Source organism: Balaenoptera borealis, assembly GCF_965194805.1.
Source record: "Balaenoptera borealis genome assembly, chromosome: 12".
Classification (NCBI taxonomy): domain Eukaryota; kingdom Metazoa; phylum Chordata; class Mammalia; order Artiodactyla; family Balaenopteridae; genus Balaenoptera; species Balaenoptera borealis.
In genome coordinates, this window is record NC_138869.1 from 64,164,546 (window position 1) to 64,178,650 (window position 14,105).

At 38.1% G+C, this 14,105-nt stretch overlaps 1 long non-coding RNA gene across 1 annotated transcript in view; it reads left to right on the plus strand.

The window, feature by feature from the left end:
* Positions 1–349: 349 nt before the first annotated feature.
* LOC309608005 overlaps positions 350–14,105 on the plus strand; it is a 702,496-nt gene continuing 688,740 nt past the window's right edge. Inside the window, exon 1 of the long non-coding RNA XR_014232610.1 lies at positions 350–468. This is a non-coding gene — a long non-coding RNA (uncharacterized lncRNA). The remainder of the gene's footprint in view (positions 469–14,105) is intronic.

Genomic DNA, 14,105 nt, shown 5'->3' on the forward strand with positions numbered 1-14,105 from the left:
AATGTAAATTGATGCAGCCACCATGGAAAACAGTATGGAGGTTCCTCAAAAAACTAAAAATAGAGTTACCATATGATTCAGCAATCCCACTCCTGGGCATATATCCAAAGAAAACTATAATTCAAAAAGATACATGCACCCCAATGTTCATTGCAGCACTATTTAGGATAGCCAAGACATGGAAACAACCTAAATGTCCATCACCAGATGAATGGATAAAGAACATGTGGTACATATATACAGTGGAATAGTATTCAGCTATAAAAAAGAATGAAACAATGTAATTTGCAGCACCATGGATGCACCTAGAGATTATCATACTAAGTGAAGTAAGTCAGAAAGAGAAAGACAAATATCATAAGATATCACTTATATGTGGAATCTAAAATATGGCACAAATGAACTTATCTATGAAACAGAAACAGACTCACAGACATAGAGAACAGATTTGTGGTTGCCAAGGGGGAGGTGGGAGGAGGTGAGATGGATTGGGAGTTTGGGATTAGCAGATACAAACTATTATATATAGGATGGATAAACAACAAGGTTCTACTGTATAACGCAGGAAACTATATTCAGTAACCTGTGATAAATGGAAGAGAATATAAAAAAGAATGTATATACATATATGTACAACTGAATCACTTTGCTGTACAGCAGAAGTGAACACAACATTGTAAATCAACTATACTTCAATAAAATAAAATTTTTTTTAAATAATTAAGATATGAAAACAATATAATTATAAGCCTGTGACACTGTGTAGAAAAGAGTCCATAGATCAGAATTTAAAGCCAAGACTTTGCTGTTCATAAGAACTGTGTCACAAGAAGGAAGGAAAATGCCCAGCAGCAGATGCGGGGGGCCACGGCCTCTAAGTTCTTAACAACCAACTTCAGGGCTTCTTTCATCTAGTCTTTACAGATGACAAAACTGAGACTAAAGAAAATAAATGACTTGTTCATTATCTTTCAGTCAATGAGTGGAAAACATACTGTTGCTTTGTTAGTAATGAAAGGATGCAAATGAAATAAATAGCTCTTCAAAATACATTTTTGGACAAGAATGGACATTTTTCTCAGCTACACAACCCCAAATTACTACAAAATAGAACAAAAGAATGACCTCTAAATTGAATATATTAATATTGAATCACGATATCTCATAGAACAGTCATAGTGTTCCCCAGTCTGAGGTTTTTTTTTAGTTCTAAAGTGAAATAACATAGCACAGGACATGCTGAAACCTAGTCATTGTCCTGCTAACCCACCTCCAATCCTCAGCATAGCGCACCGAAGTAAAACGTGTTCTAGTTCAATGCTGTGTTCTAACACCGAGTAATAAAAATAGAATTGTATTTCTAATTTTACTATCAAAATAAGTTATCTGATAATTGAGTATGTAATCTTAAATTCTGAAACTGAAATGCAATGTTTCTCAATAAACATAGAAACAATGCACAAAAATGCAATGTTTCTCAATAAATGTAGAAACAGGTTGTGTTTTAATCATGTTGACTAATTGCCTCTAAACTACTCATTCCTCGTCTAAATATTAAACTCATTAATATGCACAAAGACAATTCAGAAGTTTTATAATGAACCCAGACTGTGGAAACAAAATTATATTTGTGAATATCAGTTGGGTATTTTTTTTAATTTGTTTGTTTGTAATTAGATGCAACCTTCTTTTAAAGAGGGTAATCATGGTGATTTCAAAACTCCATAGATAAAGATGATGTGGATGTTTCCAGACCTCACCAGCCTGTGAAGAAAGAAGAAACTGCATGAGCAGTAGACATGCAAAACTCACTGGGTCACTGTCCCTACTGGCCCACGGAAGAAGGACTCCAGTCCCCAGGAGGGTCCCCTACCCAGGTATTTCCGGGATTCCTGAAAGGGAAAAACTGATTCTGCTGTGTTGTCTGCTCTGGACTGTTCTTTCTAGGAGGCCTCTAGTCATTGCTTCATGTGCCCTGGGAAATATCTGTGCCCAGGTCAAGGTGCCACCTCCCTGTGTCCCCAAAGTAGCCAGTCTCCAAGGAGACAGAGCCATGCCCATTGCTGTCTGAGGCTGAAAGAAGCCCTCTTTGCAGCGTCATCAATGTCCTTGGAGCATCCTAGCTCCCTTCACACTTCTCCGGAAAGCAGTTCCATCAGGTCTATCAGGGCTCAAAAGTCCAAACGGGTTGTAGCCATCCTGTTCCTACCATTAGTCCTATTTCCCTACCCCACCCCCAGGTGTTCCTGCAATTTAAAAAATTCTTTCTGCTTTAGCATAAAGCAAAATCTGTTAAGCATATCAATGTATGCTAATAGATGTCCTTATGGGTCACAGCACACGGGTTCAGCAAACAGAAAGATGCTTATTTCCAATTGTAGCTCAGCTAAAATCCACTTTAAATTGTCATGGACTGAAATTATTTTCATAATTTAAATGTAACAAGACAAATACTCGAACCATAAGTAGAAGCATAGTTACATAACACACTGGTGCATGCCAGCATCAAGGGATTAAATATTAGCCAGAAATGTCTCTTTCTCTATTTATCCAATCCTATTAACTTAAAGAAAATGAACCCCTGTCTGAAGTCACCTGAAGGAGGGCCACTGGCTATTTCAAAAACATGGTCTGCAAATGATGAGCTGCCATATTTTAATAACCTTTTTTAAAAAATTCCCTGAATTTGGAATTCACCTTCTGCTTGATTAGTTGGTCTCATATAAATCCTCTTTTCTTTGGATCTGCTTTCTGAGTAAATTCTTGCTCCTTTGTGTGTGAATCGTCTTTTAAATGTGTTTTGGGGATAAAATACAAAAAGACAATATTTCCCTTACATGCTTTTTTAAAAGACCAAGGTAATTTGTTTAAAATAGAAAGAGGTATTTTACTATGAGGCAAATTACAAAATTATTGAAGTAAGTTGCAGTGTAAGTATACATATATGCATGTATAGAAACAATCAAATAAAAGCCTAAAATACAAACTCAAAAAATTTTGATAGCTTTCTTTTTTTTTTTTTTTTTAATATATATATGGCCTTTATTATGTTGAGGTAGGTTCCCTCTATGCCCACTTTCTGGAGAGTTTTTATCATAAATGGGTGTTGAATTTTGTCAAAAGCTTTTTCTGCATCTATTGAGATGATCATATGGTTTTTATTCTTCAATTTGTTAATATGGTGTATCACATTGATTGATTTGCATATATTGAAGAATCCTTGCATCCCTGGGATAAATCCCACTTGATCGTGGTGTATGATCCTTTTAACGTGTTGTTGGATTCTGTTTGCTAGTATTTTGTTGAGGATTTTTGCATCTATATTCATCAGTGATATTGGTCTGTAATTTTCTTTTTTTGTAGTGACTTTGTCTGGTTTTGGTATCAGGGTGATGGTGGCCTCATAGAATGAGATTGGGAGTGTTCCTTCCTCTGCAATTTTTTGGAAGAGTTTGAGAAGGATAGGTGTTAGCTCTTCTCTAAATATTTGATAGAATTCACCTGTGAAGCCATCTGGTCCTGGACTTTTGTTTGTTGGAAGATTTTTAATCACAGTTTCAATTTCATTACTTGTGATTGGTCTGTTCATATTTTCTGTTTCTTCCTGGTTCAGTCTTGGAAGGTTATACCTTTCTAAAAATGTGTCCATTTCTTCCAGGTTGTCCATTTTATTGGCATAAAGTTGCTTGTAGTAGTCTCTTAGGATGCTTTGTATTTCTGCAGTGTCTGTTGTAACTTCTCCTTTTTCATTTCTGATTTTATTGATTTGAGTCCTCCCCCTCTTTTTCTTGATGAGTCTGGCTAATGGCTTATCAATTTTGTTTATCTTCTCAAAGAACCAACTTTTAGTTTTATTGATCTTTGCTATTGTTTTCTTTGTTTCTATTTCATTTATTTCTGCTCTGATCTTTATGATTTCTTTCCTTCTGCTAACTTTGGGTTTTGTTTGTTCTTCTTTCTCTAGTTTCTTTAGTTGTAAGGTTAGATTGTTTACTTGAGATTTTTCTTGTTTCTTGAGATAGGCTTGTATAGCTATAAACTTCCCTCTTAGAACTGCTTTTGCTGCATCCCATAGGTTTTGGGTCGTCGTGTTTTCATTGTCATTTGTCTCTAGGTATTTTTTGATTTCCTCTCTGATTTCTTCAGTAATCTCTTGGTTATTTAGTAACGTATTGTTTAGCCTCCATGTGTTTGTCTGTTTTACGTTTTTTTCCCTGTAATTCATTTCTAATCTCATAGCGTTGTGGTCCGAAAAGATGCTTGATATGATTTCAATTTTCTTAAATTTACTGAGGCTTGATTTGTGACCCAAGATGTGATCTATCCTGGAGAATGTTCCGTACGCACTTGAGAAGAACGTGTAATCTGCTGTTTTTGGATGGAATGTCCTATATATATCAATTAAATCTAACTGGTCTATTGTGTCATTTAAAGCTTCTGTTTCCTTATTCATTTTCATTTTGGATGATCTGTCCATTGGTGTAAGTGAGGTGTTAAAGTCCCCCACTATTATTGTGTTACTGTCGATCTCCTCTTTTATAGCTGTTAGCAGTTGCCTTATGTATTGAGGTGCTCCTATGTTGGGTGCATATATATTTATAATTGTTATATCTTCTTCTTGGATTGAACCCTTAATCATTATGTAGTGTCCTTCCTTGTCTCTTGTAACATTCTTTATTTTAAAGTCTATTTTATCTGATATGAGTATAGCTACTCCAGCTTTCTTTTGATTTCCATTTGCATGGAATGTCTTTTTCCATCCTTTCACTTTCAGTCTGTATGTGTCCCTAGGTCTAAAGTGGGTCTCTTGTAGACAGCATATATATGGGTCTTGTTTTTGTATCCATTCAGCCAGTCTATGTCTTTTGGTTGGGGCATTTAATCCATTCACGTTTAAGGTAATTATCGATATGTATGTTCCTATGACCATTTTCTTAATTGTTTTGGGTTTGTTTTTGTAGGTCCTTTTCTTCTCTTGTGTTTCCCACTTAGAGAAGTTCCTTTAGCATTTGTTGTAGAGCTTGTTTGGTGGTGCTGAATTCTCGTGGCTTTTGCTTGTCTGTAAAGCTTTTGATTTCTCCATCAAATCTAAATGAGATCCTTGCCGGGTAGAGTAATCTTGGTTGTAGGTTCTTCCCTTTCATCACTTTAAATATATCATGCCACTCCCTTCTGGCTTGTAGAGTTTCTGCTGAGAAATCAGCTGTTAACCTTATGGGAGTTCCCTTGTATGTTATTTGTCGTTTTTCCCTTGCTGCTTTCAATAATTTTTCTTTGTCCTTAATTTTTGCCACTTTGATTACTATGTGTCTCGGCATGTTTCTCCTTGGGTTTATCCTGTATGGGACTCTCTGCACTTCCTGGACTTGGGTGGTTATTTCCTTTCCCATGTTAGGGAAGTTTTCGACTATAATCTCTTCAAATATTTTCTCTGGTCCTTTCTCTCTCTCTTCTCCTTCTGGGACCCCTATAATGCGAATGTTGTTGCATTTAATGTTGTCCCAGAGGTCTCTCAGGCTGTCTTCATTTCTTTTCATTCTTTTTTCTTTATTCTGTTCCGCAGCAGTGAATTCCACCATTCTGTCTTCCAGGTCACTTATCCGTTCTTCTGCCTCAGTTATTCTGCTATTGATTCCTTCTAGTGTAGTTTTCATTTCAGTTATTGTATTGTTCATCTCTGTTTGTTTGTTCTTTAATTCTTCTAGGTCTTTGTTAATCATTTCTTGCTTCTTCTCAATCTTTGCCTCCATTCTTATTCCGAGGTCCTGGATCATCTTCACTATCATTATTCTGAATTCTTTTTCTGGAAGGTTGCCTATCTCCACTTCATTTAGTTGTTTTTCTGGGGTTTTTTCTTGTTCCTTCATCTGGTACATAGCCCTCTGCCTTTTCATCTTGTCTATCTTTCTGTAACTGTCGATAGTTTTCTTTTTATAGGCATATATACATGCATAGGTACGTATGTCCATGTACATATGTATTTATATATTTAAATTTACCAGGAGTAAGAAAAGTTTCTCTTGAGTGTGTGTTCTTCAACACACAATTCTAAATTTACGTACAATTCTAAAATTAAAGGTAGTCAGTTTTTCTCGTTTGGATTAATGGACTCAATTTCAATAAATTTAAATATGGACCCAATTCATTAACTGGGTCCATTCAAGAACCTAAATATATGTTTGCTACAAAAGTTTGATAATAATCTTCCAAATGCAAATCGTTAGAAAAGAAAGCATCTGTAAATTAACAAAATATTCTTCTGGGAAAAAATAGAGGTTATTTTTAAAGAAATGTTAATAAGATTCAAGATATTCATCATATAACAAAAGCAGACTGTGGGCCTATTTCATTTGAGATGAGTTTCAAGGAACTGGAAAAAAATGATAGGACTCCTCAAGTCCAAAATTCTAGAACCAAAGGGAAATGGAGCTTGCAGTCATGCACTCATCAAAACTGACTAAAATGCTGTATCTAAAAATAAAAAGAATTTCAATGTCAGTTTATTAGGGAGTTATTAGAAGTAGAAGTTGATACACTCTTTAAGGCACTGGAATAGACATCAGATAAGATAATGAAGTTTGTGGTTAAGAAAAAATGAAAAATTAAAGAAATTTTAAATGTACTTTAAAAATACAGATTCTCCTGAAAATCCTGAGCCAAAAGAAAAAGTGAAAATGTTTGGGGAAAGTGACAGAAATGTCTCACCTATCCCATCCCAGGAAATGTTAGGGGAACCACTGACTGAAACTGCCTGCCCTGGCCAGACACCATAGTAACCACTTGCATGAGTTATCTTAAACAGGAAGTCCTGGGAAGGAATGCGGAACTAACAAGCTACTACCAACTGGAAGAATTCCGGAAAGGTCAAAAGGAGAACGGAGATGCCAGTCCATATGTCCAACCAACCTCCCAGAATCCTTCCCGTTGGAATCCATCTTGGCTGAGTGACGCGTGTGTCACCAGGAAGGACCTTGAGTCAGAATAATTGGCCAGAGACAACCCGGAAACTAACCCCATTACCACAAAAACCGAGACTGCGAGCCACATGGCAGAGCAGTCCTCCTGGTTTCCCTTACCCCGCTGCTCTCCGCCCAGGCACTCCTTCCCTATAAAGTCTTTTGCTTTGTCAGCACATGTGTCTCCTCGGACAATTCATTTCCGAGTGTTAAACAGGAGCCCACTCTCGGGCCCTGGAAGGGGTCACCCTTCCTGCAACAGAAAGAGAGAGGACAATTGTGGGATTGCCCCGGGGCAGAGTGATAAGTAGGCAAAGCCTCCTCTATTGCCAATAACTTCTAGAACACAAATAATTATTCCCATTCCATGTGGAAAAACCTGTTAAGGTATGACCAACAAACAAAAGTTAATTGAAAGTATACCAGTCTCTACTCAGTCTCCCAAAAAGAAGGCCAGAGGCTGACTTACTTTCCTAATGTACATCCAATAATCTTTAACAACTGCACCATCACTGGCCCAATCCATACTCTTTCAATGGACAGGATTTGTTTCCTAAACTCTCCTTTTTCCCACCCTGAGCATCTGATACCGAGCAGGACCCTGTGGGACTCCTGGGCACAAAAGCCTTTCTGTGTCCCCCATTTCTTGATTATGGGAGATAAACTTCATTCAGCCTCCTTGACCTTTCCTGAGGTCTAAAGAACAGGTTCAAACAGATGCTAATCAGGGAAGGGAGAGGATGAAGAGATAAAGGAGGAGCAGTCAAGAAACAATAGTGCAGCCTTGGGGCAGGGCCCTGGTTCCCCCTCAAGGGATACAGAAAACAATATCTTTGAGCTGTTTTGCAGATACTGAAGCCCCCACCAGGTGGGAGAAGTTAACTGCATGCCGCCCGCAAGTTCATAGACCGAAGACTGATTGGAACCAGAGGTTGATGGTGCTGACTCCCAATTACCTCATCACCAACCAATCAGAAGAGTGTCCACAAGCTGACCATGCCCACCCTCCTCTTTGAATTATTTCTATAAAACTCCTCACTACCCCTCCAGGTCGGGACACACAGTTTTTGAGGGCATTAGTGTGCTGTGGCCCCCTTTGCCTGGCAAAGCAATAAAGCTATTCTTTTCTACTTCACTCAAAACTCTGTCTCCAAGATTTAATTCAGTGTCGAGGTACAGAGGCTGGATTTAGCTTCACTTCCAACCCTCCACTTCCCCAAAACTTTCCGAAAGGCTCTCTTATCACCTCAACACTCGCCACTGCATGCCCTCCATCCTTACAGCCCATCTAGTTCCCGGACATGACCACAGGGATTTACCTTGGAACACACTGGCCCAAAACTACCAGAGAAAGCTGGACATATCCCCCACACACACACCATGTTACCACCCCTTGCTGCCCATGGAGGGAATCACAGAGAAGCCGGGAGGTAGAGTTGTTCTCTTCCTTTGACTACCTTCCTTGCGAAAAAGTGTCATGAAGAATTCATGTGGCTTTAATTTCTTATCTCAGAATCAGACTTCTGTACTGAATTGTAAAACAAGTGCTCAAAAGAAACCACCAACATTTGGTTGCAGGGAACACTTCTCTCCTCCTTCTCCAGATATACTTGATGATGCCTAAAATCAGGGTGCAGGGAGAGGTCTTTCTTTTGATAATTAAAATGAATGTGCATGTGCTTGGTTTACTGAAGTTGACTCAAAGTCTGGCAGGAAACTAACATCTATGACAGGTATGAGAATCTTACCTACTGGTATAGAATGGGGTGTAGGGGAAAGTATGCCACAAGGAAGCCTAATGTGTTACACACCTAAAAGGAAGAAAAGTCTCTATTAAAGCAGGAAGTGATTCAGGAAATGGATTAATGGAGAGTAAGAAACAGTCTTTGCAGGATTCATAACACTATCTAAAAAAAACTGCTTGTTACCTGGAATCTCTCTAGAGAAAAAGAAGCTGTGTCAAGATGCCTATAACTCTATTTGAAAGATTTATGAAGATTTGTTGTTGCTATTTTTAAACATAGACTTTGCTATAAAGAACCTTGCTTTTAAAAGATTTATTAATCAAAATACTTACACATACACACATACACACACACACACACATCGGTTTTAATCAAGTCAATCTCTAGAAACCTGAAACTTGGGGATGGAGGTGGAAGGTGATGTATAGACCCAGATGAAGGTAAAATGGCAAATTGGTGTTGAGAGAAAAATTGTTGTCACATAACATATTTATAAATTTCCTAGTGACTAGATGAACACATATGTACCCTTCTGAATGGTTCAATGAGCAGATGATATTCTTTAAAATTGTCAATACACTTGCTTTTTTTTCTTGTATGAAAAGCTCAACTATTTCTTACTCATGTAAAAAGTATAGCCCTTAATATATAGAATATTTTAATAAGACCTAAATGATGCTTCTAAATATAATGATTCTTTACGATTTCAGCTCTGTGAGGCTCATCTAAATATTTCTTCTAACACAGTGGTTGTCAATATGGGGTGATTTTTCCTCACCAGGGGACATTTTTTTTCTCAAATTGGAGAATTCCACTAGCATGTAGTGGGTAAAGGCTAGGGATGCTGCAATGCACAGGACAGCTCCTAAGAATTATCCAACCAAAATGTCATTAGTATGGATTTTGAGAAACCCTCCTCTAGTACAGTGGATGTAGGATAATTTGTGAATATTCTTTCCCTTTTACTTCCCCATTTTCCCATCTTACTCCAAATCCATTCAGTAGTCTTTATCCAGAATGTTAGAATCCATGTGATCTAACATGGTTGCTTTGTAAGTAGTTCAGCTTGCATGGTCATTTCTATGGTCCCACTGTACCATGCCAAGGGACACTGCTGGTTTTCAAACTTCAGGCCACCTACATTGGACCAGGTGGATCTGTACAAACAACAGCAGCAGAAAGCATGAGCTGCCAAGAGGCCAGACACAACTTGCCAGGAGCTCATACTCAGGAACAATGAAGCCCTTTTAAAATAGTGATTTGGAGTAAAAGTTAACCAAAAGCAAAAATCTTGCTTAAGATTTGTTTTTTTAATAGACTTATTTTTTAGAGCAAATTTAGGTTCACAACAAAGTTGAGAGGAAGGTACACAGATTTCCCATAAACCTCTGTCCTCACGAATGAATACCACCCCCCATTATCAGCATCCCCCACCAGATAGTACAAATTTTACAACTGATAAACTTACATGGATGCTTCATTATCACCTAGAGTCCATAGTTTACATTAGGGTTGTACATTCTATGGGTTTGGACAAAATTTAGTGACATTTGTACATCATTATAGTATTATACAGAATATTTTCACTGGCCTAAAAATCCTCTGTGCTCCACACCTATTCATCCCTTGCCATCCAACTCCTAGCAACCATGGATCTTTTTACTGTTTCCATAGTTTTGCTTTTTCCAGTGTCATATAGTTGGAATCATATAATGTGTAGCCTTTCCAGATTAGCTTCTTTCACTTAGTCATATATACTTAAGTTTCCTCCTTGTCTTTTAATGGCTCAATAATCATTTCTTTTGAGCACTGAATAATATTCCATTTTTGGGATATACCACAGTTTGTTTATTCATTCACCTACTGAAGGACATCATGGTTGAATTTCTTCCAAATTTTGATAATTATGAATATTAACATTTGTTTTTTAAAAGCAAAATATTAATATAAAGTCTCTGAGAAAGACCAGTAATTAGAAGTGGAGTAGAAACATTTGCTCTTATCTTGTCAAAGTATTTATCAAATACTATTGCATTGGTTTGTTTTCTTATGTCTCCCCATCTAAACTATAATGTATAGAAACCACATAATATTTGGTTTGGTATTTCTAGTACACAGTATTGTACACAGCACATAGTAGGCTCTAAGTAACTGTTCAATGAACAGATAGATTAGGACTGAATGATCAGGAGGCAGACTATGTGTCCTAACTTTAGCACCACTTGGCTGTATAACCTGGGGTAGTTGTGGTATACTGAGTTTGTTTCCTTGACTGGAAATAATTAGATTTGATGAATGATATTTTTAAATACATTAAGTCATTTAGAATTGGCAATTATTTTGCTAGAAAAAGAAAAGACAAAGTTACTAATCTACTTCCTATTCTAATTTGGAATACTCTCTTTGCCCCATCAATAAACCAAGTCTGCAGAAAAATTTCACATGCAAAGTTAAATTAATTTTATATCATGCCAGGCATAAAAGAAAGATTGGTTAGGTTACATACTGAGAAGGTGGGGAAAATCCTGCAAAAGGCTAGAGAAAGAAAAGAATATTTTATTAAGCTTTTATTTATTGCCAGACATTGTGCTGGGAAAAAAAGAAAGATGAGGGACTTCCCTGGTGGTCCAGTGGTAAAGAGTCTGCCTTCCAGTGCAGGGGACACGGGTTCGATCCCTGGTCAGGGAACTAAGATCCCACAGGCCGCTGGGCAGCTTAACCCATGCGCCTCAATGCGAGAGCCAGTGTACCTCAAACTACAGAGCCCATGCGCTCTGGAGCCCACATGCCACAGCTACAGAGCCCACCTGCTCTGGAGCCTGCATGCCACAACTAGAGAGAAGACCATGCACTGCAATGAAGAGCCCACACGCCACAACAAAAAGATCCTGCATGTCACAATGAAGACCTGACGCAGCCAAAAAAGAATTTTTTAAAAATAATAAATAAATAAATAAATAAATACAATATTTTTAAAAAATAAAAGAAAGGTGAGTAGGATGTTATCTCCTTGCTTAGCAACCCACACAGACAAACCAAGGGACCACCCAAGAATGATGTGAGCAGGCTTTTCTCTGTGAGGGAGTGGGCTGGAGGAAGCAGGACCACCAAGGGGCTTTAACACCTTCCACACCCTCCTCATCTCCACCCCAATTTCTGCCTCCTCAGAGTGACTGCTCACTAAGGGACACAGGCCATGTTCCTCAGGAACCAGGTAAAGTTGGTTAAAAGACTGAGAATCATGACTAGATTGAGCTGGAGAAAAGAACAAAGTAAGCAATGACCAATTTTTTTTTCTTTGCATTTAAAAAGATGCCGTTGGAGAAAGGGAATGACATATCTCAGAGCACTACAGATTGTATTTTAACTACAAATAGATTTCAAGAAGCCGTGGTATTTTGTAGAATATTGCTAAATCTAAAGTGGTCCTCAAACTTGGGTGAGTATCAGAATCATGGAGTCACAAAGAAGACTCTCTGAAGTTTAGTCAGGCTGAAGGGAAATGTAAAGTTTGTCTTGATCACACCTCAGTGAGTTTTATTAGTTTTCCAGGTAAGAATCTAATTGGTAGGCACTCAGGTTTGAAATATTTAGAAAAACTCTCAAAACTTCCCCAAACTAAATTAAATGGAATCGTTACCAAACTGGTTGCCTGGACCCACACCAGGGTCCTAGCCCAGGCCAAGACGCTTTGTCTCAGCCAGGGAGCTTCTTTTTCTGCTTGGATGCTGAGACTGGAACAGCACAAGCTTCATTCAATGGCCAAAGAATGGAGAAGTGGGAACCTAGTTCACAAATCAACTTCTCAACCCAATTTGGGTGGAGACACCAAATATATAGGCAGGTGGATGTAAAAGGGAGGGAATTGGAAAGAGTGGGAGGGATACTCATGAGCTATCTGAGAATAAGAGTGAGGTTTGGACCAGGAATGGAGGGAACTCTCCTTTCCAGTCCTTGTGTGAGGTTTTCTGGTCATTGTCATGGCAATCGTCAACTGTCTGGTACTAGTAAGTGTGTTATTTAGCTAATGTATTACAATGAGCATGTAATGAGGCCCCAGGTCCACTGGAAGTCAACTCTTCCACCATCTTGGGCCTCATTGGTTCTAACCACTTCTTGTTTTTCTCTTTGCAACTTCCTCCTGGAATGTAGATAAGAGTAATTGGTTTCCATTTGAGGGAGGGGTGGGGGCATGATTCTGGGGTGACAGCCTTGTTAACAGAATGCTGGCAGAATAACATAATAATATCAATTTGACTTTCATTCGTGTTCATGAATTATCCCCTTACTATCTGTGACAGGTGTAACTTCTATGTGAGATTTTAAATAAAGAGAACCCAATGTAGGATTTCCAGAGAAGATACAAAGCACATGACACATACTTGGGTTCTGAAATTCACGTTTAATTGGGCATCATGTATTTCTAGTCACTAAACCTGGCCACCCTGTGATGGAGATGGCGTTGTACTCTCCCCAACATCCCATGGAAAGCTCCTAATTAAACACCTTAAAGCTATTGCCTCAGTATTTTCATGGAGGAGAATTTTTATATGAGACCTTAGCCTATAAGCACAGTAACCTTCCTGAACATCATTCTTCACCACTCAGCTGCAATAACAATGCAGCCTGTGATATACCTGTGGCCAGGGTCTCTCAGCCATTGTTCACCAGGTACCCTCTGGTAGCTGGGGTGCCTTGATTTGTGGAAGCCACTTATTCTCTTTTAAATGTGAGGAGTTCAGCAGGTCAAAATATAAACATTTCTTTTCAACCAGGTTCAAAGAACACGAACAATCTACAAAGGACAGAATCAAATGCCCATCCAAATTGCAAAGCCCTGAGTTCCAGACCCACCAGACTTTGGTTTTGTGAATAGTTTATCAACCATTTGAACAATAAGGAGCAGCTGACCTGCTTGGCTTAGTCATCAAAGGGATCTGTTGTTATCCTGTAATGACAAAAGCGGGTCTGCAGGACAATTTAACCTCAAAAGCCATTTCTTTCAATTTTATCCTTTAAAAAACTGCCAGATAATTAACTTCACAGCAGTTTTGTTGGCAAAGTAATACTACAGATAAAATGAAACATTCATTAATAATTGACTGTGAAAACTGGAGTTAAATAACTTCCAGACAACAGAAGAAGATAGAACAGAATGACGGGAGACTTTGGCAAGTAGAAGTAATCACCGGAGTCTTCGCTCTGAAGGGCTAAAATATGAAAGCAAGTGGGAGATCAAAAACAAGAGGAAAAAGCATTATTACAATACCTGTATTTTCATATATTTATGAGCTAAACAATTGCTTATGGTGTTCAAAGTCCAACATAAATTCTCCTTTAAAAGACACATTCATTTACTCAGAAGTTTTTCATTTGTGTGAAGACTCAAATAAGAGAACTCACA